Raw genomic sequence first — 15,556 nt, 5'->3', positions numbered from 1 at the left:
AGGGGGAAATCAGCTGGAGAGGATCAGATAACTACAGATTTGCTGAAGGAAGGGGGGAATATCGTGCTAGAAAAATTGGCCACCCTGTATATGCAGTGCCTGGTGTTATCGACGGTACCGGAACCATGGGAGAATGCAAACATTATTCTCATTCATAAGAAAGGAAAGGGGGCTCTAAGGACCTTAAAATTACAGACCAATCAGCTTACTGTCTGTTACGTATAAGGTATTTACTAAGGTAATCGCTAATAGAATCAGGACAACCTTAGACTGCAATCAAGCAAAGGATCAAGCAGGTTTTCGGAAACGTGATTTTCATTCGTAACATCTTTGGTGGAGGTGAAATCATTGTACCCCGTACAACAGGCTGGATCTCCGCAATGGATGCCACGTCGGTACCATCACTATGTCCACAGACCCCACCCCCTCTACTGCCGCCGCCCCAACTGTCGTGATGGCACAACCCCCGACCCTTCTGCGGGACCGACGACGTTGATGTGGACGACTGGTTGGCCCTCTACGAACGAGTAAGCAAACACAACCGCCGAGACACAACGTTCATGCTGGCAAATATCATATTTTATTTGACCGGCACCGCGCGCATTTGGTTTGAAATGCACGAAGACGAACTGGCATCTTGGGGCATATGCAAACAAAAGCTTCAAGACCTCTTCGGCAAACCCATTGGACGCCGCCTTGCTGCCAAGAAAGACCTGGCATCTCGTGCCCAAACATCGTCCGGGTCATATATTTCTTACATACAAGACGTCCTGTCCCTGTGCCGAAAAGTCGACTCGGCCATGAGTGAGGAAGATAATGTGGGCCACATACTAAAGGGTATAGCCGATGACGCTTTTTACCTACTCTTATGCAAAGATTGTTCAACTGTGGACTCTGCTCTTCAAGTGTGCCGGCACTTTGAGCAGGCGAAACAAAAACGCATATGTCACCGGTTTGACCGCTTGCCGAACACAGCTGCTACCTCATCCTGTACTGACCTGCCTACTCTCCGTCAGCCTTCCAACCCGACTAACGACACGAATTGTCTGCCGTGAACTCGAGGCCATGGCTCCCGCTGTTTCCTCATCTCAGCTGACAGACAACACCCTTCCTACGGTATCCTTCATCCAGGCTGTTGTTCGCCTGGAGGTCGCTAACATGAGCATCTCTACTGGCCACGTCCCGAACACCATCGACTCCAACTCAGCCCCTCCTGTGATCGCTGCTGCCTCTAACCCCAGCTTTATGCCTTGATACTGCTACCGTAATCCTAATGATTGGCGTACCGCTGACGATGGCCCCATTTGCTTCAACTGTTCCCGTGTTGGTCATATCTCCCGTCATTGCCGCAACCGCTGGTACATGCCGTCACGCCCATTCCACTACGTCAATCGCAGTGGAGTCTCTGCACCGCGCCATTCCTCGCCCCAACCTGAACCGTCCCGTGCAGATCCTGTTCCACCTGCTCGTGTTTCGAGCCGGTCACCTTCCCCGCAAACCCAACGTTCCCGCTCTCCTCTGCCTCGTTGTAATTCTTCACCGTCCTATGCCGGCCGCTTTTCGGAAAACTAGACGATGCAGCTCCCAGAGGTCATGCTGCATTCGCTACTCGGACTGAAAAACCTCTGTTGGCCTTTGCTCCACAATTTAACCTCATCAAAGTCCTTGTTGATGGTGTTCCTGTCTCTACCCTTATTGACGCTGGTGCCCAACTCTCTGTCCTCAGTTCTTCGTTTCGGCGTCGCCTGAAGAAAGTCCTGGCGCCAGCAGTTTCGCCCACCGTTCGTGTCGCCAATGGCAGCCCTGCTGTCGTGTTTGGTATGTGTACCGCCCGTGTAACCATTGCTGGTCGTCATACACCAGTCTTATTCACCGTGCTCCAGGAATGCCCCCATGACCTGATCCTTGGCCTTGACTTCTTGACCACTCACTCAGCCCTTATTGACTGCTCAACCGGCATTCTGTGTCTGGACCTTCCCCTCTGCTCTGAAGACCTTTTCATGCCACCTCGCCTCCGCTCAGCAAAATATTCCCGCCTCCCTCTGGAAGCTGTTGTTTATATTCCTATGTGCCCTTTTCCGCCCGTGCCCGATGGAGACTACCTGGCGTTCCCAATTACAGACGTCGTCCTGCAGCGTCACGTCATCCTCCCACACCTCATCGTACACATATCTCAGAATCGCACCACTCTCCCACTCCTAAACTTAGCTTGTCGACCCAAGTCCTCCCCGACGGAATTTCATTAGCTGAACTTTCCCCGCTGACCGACTGGGAAGTTTCAGCCCTAACTACCGACCCTCCTCCTGCACCTTGCACAGCCCATACCGCTACTATGTCATCTCCTTTACAACGCGATCCTGTTTCCAGCATGATTGCGGCCAACCTGCAACCCGATTCTGTCGACACGCTCTACAAGCTGATACTTTCATATAGCGACATTTTTGATTTTGGGGCCTGACCTCTTGGCCAAACGTTTGTTGTAGCCCACCGCATCGACACCGGCGATGCTGCTCCTGTCCACAAGCGACCGTACCGTGTCTCTTTCCGTGTGCCAGGTGATTCAACGTGAAGTTGACAAGATGCTGGCCGACGACATCATTGAGCCTTCAAACAGTCCCTGGGCATCACCGGTTGTGCTAGTCCAGAAAAAAGATGGGAGCTGGAGATTCTACGTCGACTATCGCCACCTCAACAAGTTGACCAGAAAAGACGTCTACCCTCTTCTGCGCATCGACGATGCACTTGATTGCTTACATGGAGCCAGCTACTTTTCCTCCATCGACCTTCACTCTGGCTACTAGCAAATCTTCGTCGATAAACGAGACCACGAAAAAACAGCATTTATCACTCCTGACGGCCTCTACCAATTTAAAGCCGTTCCTTTTGGCCTATGTAACACCCCTGCAACTTTCGAACGGATGATGGACTCGCTGCTGCCTGGCTTCAAGTGGACCACTTGTCTTGGTTATTTAGATGACATCATTGTTTTCTCGTCCACTTTTGAGAGCCACCTCTCTCGCCTTTCTACCATTCTCGAGCTATTCCGCTGCGCTGGCCTTCAACTCAACTCCAAGAAATGCAATTTCGGTCATCGGGAAATCAAAGTTCTTGGCCACGTAGTGAATGCTGCTGGTGTCCAGCATGACCCCGATAAGATCCGTGCCGTTCGTACTTTTCCCACACCACGTTTATCTAGTGATGTTTGAAGTTTTCTTGGCTTGTGTTCTTATTTCCGTCGTTTCATCCAGAACTTCGCAGCCCTTGCTTGCCCTCTCACCGCCCTACTGAAAAAAGATGCACTTTTCTCTTGGCGCCCTGACCAAGCTGCAGCTTTCTCCGAACTTATCGCTGCTGTCACCAATCCACCCGTCTTGACTCATTTCAACCCTTCGGCCCCTGCCGAACTCCGCACTGACGCCAGTGGTCACGGCATTGGAGCTATCCTCACTCAGCCTCACCACTGCTGCACCAGAGTGATTGCGTATGCCAGCCGCCTACTATCTAGGGCAGAACAAAATTACTCTATCACAGAAAGGGAGTGCCTAGCTCTTGTTTGGGCTATTGCAAAATTCTGCCCTTATTTGTTTGGACGACCCTTTACTGTTATCACAGACCACCATGCCTTGTGCTGGCTATCTTCACTCAAAGATCCTACTGGACGTTTGGGACGCTGGGTGTTAAGATTGCAAGAGTACACCTTTTCTGTGGTCTATAAGTCTGGTTGGCTGGTCGGCTTCACCAAGATGCAGACTACTTCTCCTGCCACCCTGTCGACCCTCCCAGCTCTACGGCCTGTGACATTAACGCATGCGTCCTGTCTTTATTGGCCTTTCCCCACATAGCCGATGAACAGCGCTTGGACTCCGCGCTCCGGTCTATCATCGACCATCTGACTACCGGCCAGTCTCTGGCCTGTTGCTAAAGCATTGCGAAGGCCAAATGGCATGACTTTAATTGGTAGAGGCCATCAGGGGTGATGAACGTTTTTTCATGGTCTGTTTCGTTGACAAAAATCTGCCAGTAGCCTCAACGAAGGTTGATGGGTGAAAAGTACCGTATAAACCGGAATATAGATAGAGATTTTTTCTAAAAGGAAAGCAAGCTAAAGTCGTTCCTAATTTTATATAGCGATGTGGTTTTTAAAGAATTTGAGGCACAGTCTGGCAACAAGTGGCATGCTACTCATGAATGGACTGCCAGAACTGTGTATCGACATCCTGTAGTTTCTGGAATTTTTTTCATCCCAAGTGCACTTATCTTTGCATGCGCCATGGAGGAAGGCGTGCGTTCTTTCGTTCGACCTATGAGAGTTTAAATTGCCTCTTTAGCAATGAGTAATGGCATGTGGAGGCAGTTTACAGTAGCTTTCCAGAAAACGTCATGTTTGCCGAAGCAAACGGCAACATGGCCAATCTCTCAGCGACAGTTCGGTGTTTCAGAATAGAGCGTGCAGTGCTGTGGACAAGATCAGCTGTTGGCATGCAATCTTGCAAGAAATGCTGCGTAAGCAACACACTTGATAGAACTAGATGACACTGGGATGTGACGAGTAGCAGGGTTGTCTTTCGACGACGCTGCTGAAAGTTTGGAGTGAGATCGTAGCTCCAGTGATGCAGGGACACAGCCGATGTAAATATATGCGCTTCTCCACTTTTTCTTGTTTTCTTTTCTTTATTTTTTTTTTTTTTCACTTCATGGTAAGGGGGTCGACCTATATTCCCACTCGACTTATGATACGGTTTATACAGGAGCTGGCTCCATGCAAACTATCAAGTGCGTCACCGATCGCGGAAGAGGATAGACATCTTTTTTGGTCATCTTATACCGGTTGTCTATGCAGACTCTGTTATCTCTTTTCTTGGACAACTGCTTTTTAAGTGAAAATTGGAACTTTTACAGCAGCTACCAGAACCATATTTGGTAATTGGTGATTCTAATGTGCATTAATCATTTTGAGGAAGCGAACTGACACTAGAGGCAGCATTTTGGGAGATCTTATTCTCTGTGGTGATGTCTGCCTGACAACACAGGTACTGCTCTTGGAAATTTAATCTGATTTCATCTTTTCGTTTGCATTATTTTTTTAGTGATTTTAAATAGGATCTTCTGGGTAGCCTGCATGGAAGTGATCATTTGCCGGTCATTGTAAGCATCTTATGTTTTCTATGAGTCATACGTAGGAAACTAAGTCGTTGGAAGCCCCTAATTTGAGTGGACTGGTCAATGTTTTGTAGATCAGAAGTCAGTCTGGACTGAACATTTTCAAATGACCTCATTGTTGATGAGCTGAATGAACTGTTCACAACTTGTGTCCTCGCTGCCGTGCATTTTGCCATTTCTCAGACCTCAGAGTACAAGAAAATCACAATGTCGTATACAGTAGCAGACCGATTTTTCGGACAGCAGTAATTCGGACTTCATTCAGGAACCGTCATGCACCCCATAGGAATGTGTACATATTTACGACCGATATTTTGTACACTATGGTATCCAAAAGTTAGATTTTTTCGGACCAAATTTGGTGCCAGCAATACTGTGATCATTTTTGGCCCAAGATTTTTTTTTCAGCATAAAATAGATGCGAGTGGACATGATTTTTCCAAACAACCCAGTTTTGCGCAGTCGTGAAAGCTTAGACGAAGCGAGTCATTCAGACGAACTAGCTTGGCTCCCTGTGCATCATTGCCATTGGAAACGGTGGCAGAAAGGGAATGCTTGGCCTTGTCTTCATGATAGCCTAGAGCATGCAATCGGATGGAAAAATGAAGTGTGAGCACCGTCTGCCGCAGCGCGCTCTGACGCTGTCACCCTCGGGGAAGAGCAGGTTCATTCATATAAGTTCTCGTTCCAGTCGTGTTTTTTCCCAGTGATGAGTTTCATCTCGCGTCTTTGCTACCGTCGTTAACCATAAAAATGGCAACTAAATGGTATTGCTTCACACGATGCTTGCATACGTTTGTGGTATGAGCATGACCTGCAGCTGCAGTACATCGTGAAGTGGCATGGACATAGCGAAAACATGACTGACCACGATGTGTTAGCTGGCGGGCTATAGTGGTTACAGCTTAGCACGATCGTCTTCCTGCGGTGCACCACTGCGCATGTAGGAACTGCCTTGAGCGAGTTGCGTGCTTTCCGGTGGTGCACACACCTAGTGTGTCAGCACCAGTCAGCACACCCGCACTAGCAGTCGTATTCACGGTATTGGATCGCGCTGGTGTGTGCACATGGGCGGCGCACGGAAGCTGATCACAGTAGCGGATCATGTTATGCTATGACTCCCTTTTATCAACATATTTGAAACATGGTTTGAACTGAAGTTTGTAATTTGTAAAGCTGATTTTTTGCAGAAAAGTGATCTTTTTCAAATGTATGGGTTTTTTGAACTGTTTGATTATTTGGACCATTTTCTAGGTCCCGCTGAGTCTGAAAAAATGGTTTGTGACTATACACAAGAATGCAAGGTAAAGCCTGGAGTCTTTTCCACAGATGCCCGGCATAAAAGGCTTTTTTATGCGAAGCATATTAACGTAGGTTTCGGGCCTTCGCGCGACGCCCGGCGGTGGCCACCATTGACCCTGAAGTGGGGTCACGTGACATGACGTCACGTGATGACGTCACACCGGCTGCAGATGGGGCCTCATATCGCGCCGTCGGTCGCCTCCCGGCGGTGGCCACCATTGACCTTGAAGTGAGATCACATGATGTGATGTCACGTGATGACGTCACACCGGCTGCAGATGGGGCCTCATATCGCACCGTCGGACGTCGCCCGGCGGAGGCCTCCACGCTTCGGTTCGCGCCGTCGCGCGTGATGCGGCGGCGGCGCCACCATTGCTGCATCACGTGATATGTGACGTCACGCCAGGGATGAAGCGGCGCGCGCCCGCCGTCGCGTCAGTCTCTGTGCCCGCAACCGCGCCAGCGTCTTTGCGCCGGGCGTGTTTGTCGGGCTGCAAAGAATAAAGTATGACGATTAACCTAAAACCACGTCTCCGTTACTTAGCCCCATCCACACTGAGGCAGCTGCTTAACATGCTTCGCATCCACTGGGCTTAACCTTGATAAGCCTCCAATTTTTTTAAAAAGACATGAGCTAAAGCCTATTATATTCATCGCAGTGCAGAAAAACGTGGCAAAGTTACCTTTCATCCATACTGAGCTGAATCTTGTAAAGAAAAAGCGGCATAGGTTTACATTCCCCCTTCACATTTTCTCTTCTAATGGCCCCAGGTATGCAAACAAGGGCATAGAGGAAAGGGCAGATAAACTAGGCGAACATTTCTTCATGGTTTCTAGTTCTTCACACTGCTTGGCTCGTTTTTAAAATATAAAAGTACAGCTGAGAAGAGACGAGTGGCAGCAGCAAGAAGCCTTTTAATGGTTTAATACTGTGGAAGAAAACTATAGAGTATACTATCTTCTGGCAAACCCTCGCAGGGGCACCTTATGTAATGAGGTGTTGGTGCCACCACAGACCCTGAGCACCCACACCGAAGCTGTCATCTGTACCGTGCCAATAGGTTGAAAGGCGGAGGGAAGAAACCATTAACCGTGGCAGTAGAGGGTCAAGCCTCGGCCGATGGTCTCCTAGTCTGTCTACCAGGCAAGGGGCTCCGGGACCTTTCGTTGCATATGGGGGTGAAACAGAAGCGACTGAATATTATGAACCCTTAGCCATTACATGCCGTATGGACAAATCTTCTAATAAACATGATCAGCCCCCGAAAAGGGGTCGCACTGATGCTAAGCAGCTTATGCCATAAAAACATGAAGTATTTGCCAAGTTTTTCATTGTTTATTGCTTGAAAGACCAACCTGAAGTAAACCTGTCTGCTTTCATTATCGCCAAAGGCATCAAAAACTTGTGGTCGCCAAAGTTATAAAGCGAAGAAAGAGAAATGGGGACCTTCTTGGTAGAAATAACAACAAAAGAATGGAGAAGTAAACTTAAGTCTCTGCAAAATCTTGGAGAAATGGGCGTGCAGGTGACCCCTCACTGCACCAAACTACACTAAAGGCGTCATCTCTGAGATGGAACTACTACAAAGCACTGATGCAGAACTAGAAGAACTTGATGAACAAAGTATAATTGCAGCGCACTGAATCACCATCAGGAGAAATAATACAGAGATAAAGACAAAGCACATAGTCCTAACCTTTAACAGCTCCACCCTACCAGAATCGATTCATGCATCTAAACTGTAAAGTCCACCCTTACATTCCGAACCCAGAAGGTGTTTCAAGTGCCAGCGCTTCGGACACAGCTCTTTGGCTTACCAGGGCAAACCCACATGTGTAACGTGCGGAGACAACAAACACACCAAAAGCAGGTGTGAGCGCATAGCCAAATGTGTCAACTGCAGTGGTCCACTGGAAAACCGAGAAAGACACAACCACCTTGAAAACCACAGAAAACTTATACCCCGAGGCACGAAAACGACTCCTTACAACAGAAGGGTACATACTCTGATGTGGTGACGCGGGGACCGCCACTACCTTCAGTTTTAGTCGGCACACAGGTCGATCCGCTGGACCTCGTGTTGACATCCAAGTCCCCACAATCATCACTGAGGCCTGCGGCACAGCCCAAAGGCCTAAAACTTTCGTGAGATGAGCATGCGATCAATGCCGGAGGCCTGCAATTGCCGCCTTCGGGGTCGAGCTCTTCGCTGGCAGGAAACCAGAATTGCACCGCTGAACTGGACCTGTCCCTCCAATCCGTAAAGAAAGCAGCTGCTGAGCCAGTAGACTCCGCCGTTGTAGCGGAGCCTGGTGCAGCCGAGCTACCAAGAAAGGTACATACGAAGGCCACAGGCCATCGCGAACGAGCAGCATCCTCCACATTCACCATGGAGGATATGGATGTCAGCGAGATTCCGCCGGCATCTAAAACTCACACACCCGCAGAATCTCTGCCAGCACCACCAGAGTGGCAGTGGACTCATTTCTCAGTTTGCCGCTCCCACAGCGGTAACAAGACTCCCACGAAAAGAAAGGGAAGCCACGAATAATCCCACCCGAGAATAAATAGCTTCCCTCATTCCCCAGCTAATCACAATGGCTTATCTAATACAATGGAACTGCAGAGGTTTACACAGGAATTACACTGACTGACATTACAGATCTGCTAAGAACAGTGGCACCCACGCTTACGTTTGTATGTTTCTTAAAAAAGCTGGTGTTTTAAATCAAATATGAATATCGTAACGGTATGTGCCTTCAAGATACGAACCTTAAGCCACAACACACAAGCATCTTTACTACACTTTTCGAAAAGATAGAGTCCAAGCTAGCAGATTGTCAGGAGGCATCACAATAATAATACACAGTGACGTCCCTGCCACAGAGCTACAATTAAAAACAAACTGAAGCAGTAGCTGTACACATAAGCCACAAAACAATAACAGTCTGCTCTGTATACATACCTCCACACCTCGCAGTTACCATCAACGATTCTGAAGATCTTTACACAACAGTTACCAGAGCCATATGTGATAGTTGGGGATTTTAATGCTTACTCCTCCTTTTGAGGCAGTGAACGCACATGCCAGAGGGCAGAGTATAGAAAATTTCATACTGCTCAATCATAAATGCCTTATGAACACTTGAATTGAGCTTTTATAGCACCATAACTTTTTACCGATTTTAATTAGAAGGTCTTAGATGACCCTCACTACACCTACACCATGCTGATTGGTCGCTTTTTAAAATAAATGCTACATTAGAAAAAGAATAAAAAAAACTTAACAGAGATGAAACCAGAGAGTTACTTAGTGCATTTTGTCAGCAGCTGCACTATCTATTCCGCAAACCATTAGGACTAGCAGAAAGGAAACAAAAAGTATGGTGGACAAACGATTGCAAATTAGCAAAAAAAAAACAGCAGAATTAACATGGAACACCCTTCGTAGATACCCCACTACAGATAATTTGCTCGCATTTAAAAACGCTAGGGCACAGTATGTATGAAGAAATGCCGAAAAAAACATCATGGCAGAAATATATTTCATCCATAAATAGTTCATTGAGATCGAAGATGTGAGAAGAAGTCTATAAATCACTAAAGATAGCACCACTTTTGCACTTCTAATGTTGACATCGCTGGTTCACAAGCAACACTTGAAGAACAGGCTAACAACTGGGCGAGCACTTTGCCAAAGTATCTAGCTCATCTAACTACTCACAACCATTACAGAAATATAAAACAACAGCTGAAAAACACTTATCACACTACACGAACTAAATAGAGTATTATCATTAGGAAAAAAAAGACAGCACCAGGTCCAGACAACATTCATTACTATATGCTAGAGCACCTCTCTGAAGCAGCCGTTGAGGCAATGTTGAAATGTTTTCATAAGATATGGATAACTGGCAAGTTACCTAAATCGTGGAAAGAAACATTTATAATACCCCTCCTTAAACACAGCAAGTCACCAAGTCCTACCAGTTACCGACCCATAGCACTTACAAGCTGTCCAGCTAAGTCATTCGAAAGCATTTTAAATACAGTAGAACCCCTTTATAGTAAAGTCCCTGGGACCAGCAAAAATCTTTACTATATCAGGGTCTTTACTATATCAGTTGTTGGTGATGACATCGGTTCTGAAGATGTTGTCTGGTAGTTAAATAAGCACTTACTGAAAATGTCTTGTTGCTTAATGAAAAAAACTGAATTATCTTCCATCTCACTCTTATCATCTCTTCGTGCAATTTTTTTTTGTTATAAAAATGTTTTAGATCTTGTGGAAGTACCTCTTAAGCAGGAAGACAACTTGGCTATGAATGCAACCAAGCTTGATTTTATTTGAAAACCAAAGCCTTGCATGAACATGGTGTCACTTTTTGCTGTTTATGTCTTTTAAAAAGCAATAAATGATAAATGCGCGTGGCAGTCAAGTGCTGCAAAACTGCACATGCTGCACCTCCACTTTTTGCCTGCGCTGCCTCATGCTCTGTGCTGCACAGTGCTGTGAATGTTCACCTGTTTCTTCCCCTTCCCTATTTCTTGCTGCACTTTTACTCTGCTTTATTTCTGAACGGACCACGCCGCTTTCTTTCCATGTTTGTAGTTAGCTTTACTTTTTTTTCCCCTACGCGCTGTGTGCTTTCCCTCGCGTCTCCAAGGCCTTTGTAAAGTAGGCTTTTCCTGAATGCTGCTGAGCCTGGTGGTAAAGCCATTTAAAAGAACGCTTATTTTTCTGTTTTCAAATACAAAAAACCTTTGCCTTGCGATTCTAAGTAAGGCGCGCGGCAATGCCATATCGTGGTTGTCGTCACTGCGGCCAGGCGCACTTTACTATAACTGATTTTTACCAAAAACTTCTTTACTATAAAGGGGGAAAATGTACAGTTGTGTATGGTAGATGAACTGGGACTTCAGTTTCACTTTACTATATCAGAGTTTTTACTATATCCGAGTTTACTATAGCAGGGTTCTACTGTATCAGACTGACCTTTTTATTAGAATCATGACAGCTTTTAGACTTTCATGAATACAGTTTTTAAAAGCATGTTCAACCACTGACCATCTCATCCCTCTAGAAAACACCGTCCGGGAAGCATTCATCCACAAGCAACATTGTATTGGGGGTCTTTGTCGACCTAGAGAAGGCCTACGATAAAACGTGGAGGTTTGGCATCCTGCATGACCTAGCCAAGCTAGGTATTTGTGGCAGGATGCTGAGCTGCTTGAGTGACTTCCTAACCGACTGTACATTCAAAGTCTGCTGGGCTCAACTTATTCAATGAACTTCAGGCAGGAAACTGCGCTCCCCACGACTGTATCTTAAGTACCACACTCTTCATAGTTAAGATAAATTCAGTAGCAAAAGTAATCCCAAGATCCATAATGTACTCACTTTATGTAGACGATGTCTAAATACCATACACCTCCTCCAGCTTGTCAACCCGCGAGTGACAAATGCAGATAACTAAACAAAATGTCCGCTTGGGCAGACAAAAACGGAATTAAGTCCTCTGCACAAAAAACTAGCTGTTTTGTTCTCGCTCAGACTAGGCTTGCAAAATGACCCTACACTTCTCCTGAACCAGACTCTATTACGTGTTAAACAAGGATATAAATTTTTAGGTGTTGCTTTTGATAAAAAATTAACCTTTCTCCCACACATAAACAACTTGATGAAAAAAGCATCCCAAGCCCTCAATGTGCTGAAGCTACTCTCAAGAAAACGCTGTGGGTTCGATAGGTATTCCTTTTACATATTTACCATTCTTTGATACGCTCTAAGTTAGACTATAGTGGTCAATAGCATACGGATCAGCAAGGCCATCTTACGTGAAACGATTAGATCCAGCCCATAATCTTGATTTACGGTTATCGTCCGGAGCCTATAGGACTTCTCCAATAGCCAGCTTTTATGTAGAGACCAATGAACGTGCCATAGAACATCGAGGAACTGCACTAACTTGTACATACGTCCTCAAATTCTGTTCTCAGCCTAACCATCTCTGTTACTCTATTGTCACAAAAATGCTCTTCCCGAATACTTTTTACCAAGCCTCAAGAAATAAAGGCATTGCTCTCACGCTTCGAAAAAAAATGCCGAGATCTGGACGTATTGAATGAAACAATATATTGCATCAAGACACGAACCACTCCCTCCGTGGTATACTCTTCCTGCAATTTTTGACCTCGTGCTAACACAGTTTAAAAAAATGCATTCTCCACGTGAGCACATATTGCAAGAACTTCTGGCACTGAAAGAAAAATATACGAATTACATCATATTTTATACAGATGGTTCAAAAACGAATTACTTATATTGGAAGTGCAGTATTACAAGACGAAACAGAACCAATAACAAGACTAACTTATTATGTATCAGTCTTCATTGCAGAGTGTCACGCTGTTTGTACTGCTGCGGAGAAAATAAGAAATCAAAACATCAAAAATAGCATCATCTACACTGATTCTTTAAGCATCCTCACTGCATTAAACTAAAAATGCAAGTGAACTGCTGATTGGCAGCATAATGCACAACAGTAAAAGTCTCATCACAAAAACACAATATTAAATTCTGCTAGGTTCCCAGTCATGATGGGATAAAGGGCAATGAGAGAGTTGACATATGTGCTGCACAAGCAAGAACCGTGGAAATAAAACGCGTGAACTTGCCACACAATGACTGCGTAGTTAGTGCGCAGTAAACTAAAAGCCAGTTGGCAAGCTGCTTGGGAACATGAAGCAAACAAGCTGCATTATATAAAGCCAATCATAGGAGAATGGAAATCATGCGGACATCAGGAACATTTTATTGAAGTTATTTTATGTCATCTACGCATAGGACATACCCATATCACACATTATTTCCTCCTAACAAAGGAAAACAAACCATTGTGTGAAATGTATGGTGACGAGCTCACAGTCAATCATATTTTAATCTCATGCCTGCGATTTGAGGATCTTCGAAAAAGATATTTCACTGTATTTTATAATGCACGCATTCCATTTCATCCTGCCTTGTATCCTGCATTGTTTTTTGGCGAACAATATATTCGTCGATTTTTCTCTTGTTTGTACGTTTCTTAAAAAAGCTGGTGTTTTAAATCAAATATGAGTATCGTAACTGTAGGCACATCTCATAATAAATCATCTAACCTTGTGTTTGGCGCATTATAGCCAGAGTTGCAAAACCCCATATAACTAACCATCTTGTGGCAAACAGAGCACCAGGTCTCAACGAAACACATCGTGAACCCCGCCGGGGTGGTGCAGTGGTTACGGCGCTAGACTACTGTTCCCAAGGACGCGGGATCGAATCCCGGCCTCGGCGGCAGCTTTTCGATGGAGGCGAAAAGCAAGGCGCCCGTGTGCTGTGCGTTGTCAGTGCACGTTAAAGAACCCCAGGTGGTCGAAATTTCCGGAGTCCTCCACTACGGCGTCTCTCATAGCCTGAGTTGCTTTGGGACGTTAAACCCCACAAACCAAACCAAACCAAACACATCGTGAAATGCTGGCCCGTCTATCTGAGCCATCTGAAGCACTTTTAAAAGCTTCCTACAAAATGTGTGGAAAAATACCAGAGCCATGTGCTGCTTCTGACAACTGGGAGTTCACCAACCTCCCTGAGTAGTTATAGACTAGTAGTCCTGATGAGTTGTCTTGCTAATTCTGAAAGCATTCTAAACATTAGACTAATCTTTGTACTTGAATCCTGATGACTTAAAAGGACACAAAAGGCTACAACCCTGGTGCCTTTTGATAAAAGTGCACTAAGAAGCGTAACTTCGGCAGCCATTTTCTCAGAACTGCTTTTTTTGTCACCTGGTCTGATTGTTCCGCTGATTCCTTTGCAACCGTCGGGTCTATTTCAATGCCGTTTGTTTTTCTCTGCATTCTTTGAGAAAGGCTGCAGGTCGTGACATTCTTGTTTTCTTTGTGCAGTGTTTGCTGAATTTTTGATTCAACTGGTTGCACAGAGTCTAGATACCTGTTGTATGGTCACCTTACCAAAAATGAAAACTGAAAACCTTTATGTAAAAAATAAAAAATCTGAGTGTCACAACCTCGTCCATTCATTTTGGAATGCTAAGCACTATGAACAAGTCTTCTATCATGTTTTGTAAGTCACTGAGAGTTGGTACAATATGAAAATAAAAATTCTATTAATAAAACAGTTTTTGAGATATTTGAAACTTTTGTGATAGTATCACAAAAACACTACCAATAACTCTGCCAATTTTCATCAAAATTCATGAAGAAATGGCAAAGTTGAACCCTAACGCCACGTCCCCCCTTAATTGTTGTTTACCAATGTGGCTTCAAAAGTGCGTGTTCAACAACTGATCATCTCGTCCATGTCTAAAATACAGTATGAGAAGCATTTATGCATAGGCAGCACAGTCTTGTGGTCTTCTCTAATCTCAAGAAGGCCTACAACATAGCTTGGAGATTCTTAATTCTGCGTGACCTGTCAGACTTAGGCATGCATGGGAGGATTTGAGCGACTTCCGTGCAAAGTGATTATTTAGCTTCCGTTGGGGCGCAGCTGTATCAAAGAACTTATTCAGGAGAATGGGGCACTTGGTGGCATATCCTAAGTGCTACACTGTTTGTAGTAATAATGAATTCTATAACCAGAATAATCCTATGGTTCATTATGTATTAATTGTATGTTGATGACCTGCAAATTGCCTGCACGTCCTTCAGCATACCGGCGTGTGGAGGACAAATACAAATGACAAACTCGCTGCTACCTTCTTGCCACAAAAACTAGCTCATCTTTTCTCATTTCTCAGACTGACCTGCTTTGTACCTAAATGAAGCTGAACTACTAGTAAAGCAGAAACAGAAATTTCTGGGCCTGGCTTGATAAAAGCTCATAAGCAACATGAAGAAAATTTCTCAAGCCCTAATTGTCGTCAACGTACTGTGAACTTTTGTAGCGCAGCTGTTGCTGAAAAACCACTGTTATGAAAATAGAAAACTAACTTTTGTTTTTCAAAAACTAATTTTCTCAATGCTGCATGTAGTGTTTCACAGCTGGTACGAAAACATTGCCTCATGTGTTCCGTTGGTCCACTGCAACCA

The 15,556-nt window shown here is 45.2% G+C and overlaps 1 protein-coding gene across 5 annotated transcripts in view; it reads left to right on the top strand.

Annotated features, from left to right (window-relative positions):
- The window catches only part of LOC146171622 (tRNA (34-2'-O)-methyltransferase regulator WDR6), a 215,707-nt gene that overhangs the window by 199,346 nt on the left and 805 nt on the right, over nt 1-15,556 (top strand). The window lies entirely within an intron of this gene.

The sequence above is a fragment of the Amblyomma maculatum genome, unplaced genomic scaffold (assembly GCF_055883805.1).
Source record: "Amblyomma maculatum isolate TAMU_Amacu unplaced genomic scaffold, ASM5588380v1 scaffold_19, whole genome shotgun sequence".
Lineage (NCBI taxonomy): Eukaryota > Metazoa > Arthropoda > Arachnida > Ixodida > Ixodidae > Amblyomma > Amblyomma maculatum.
Note: the sequence above shows the minus strand (reverse complement) of the source record. Positions and strands in the feature narration are given on the sequence as shown.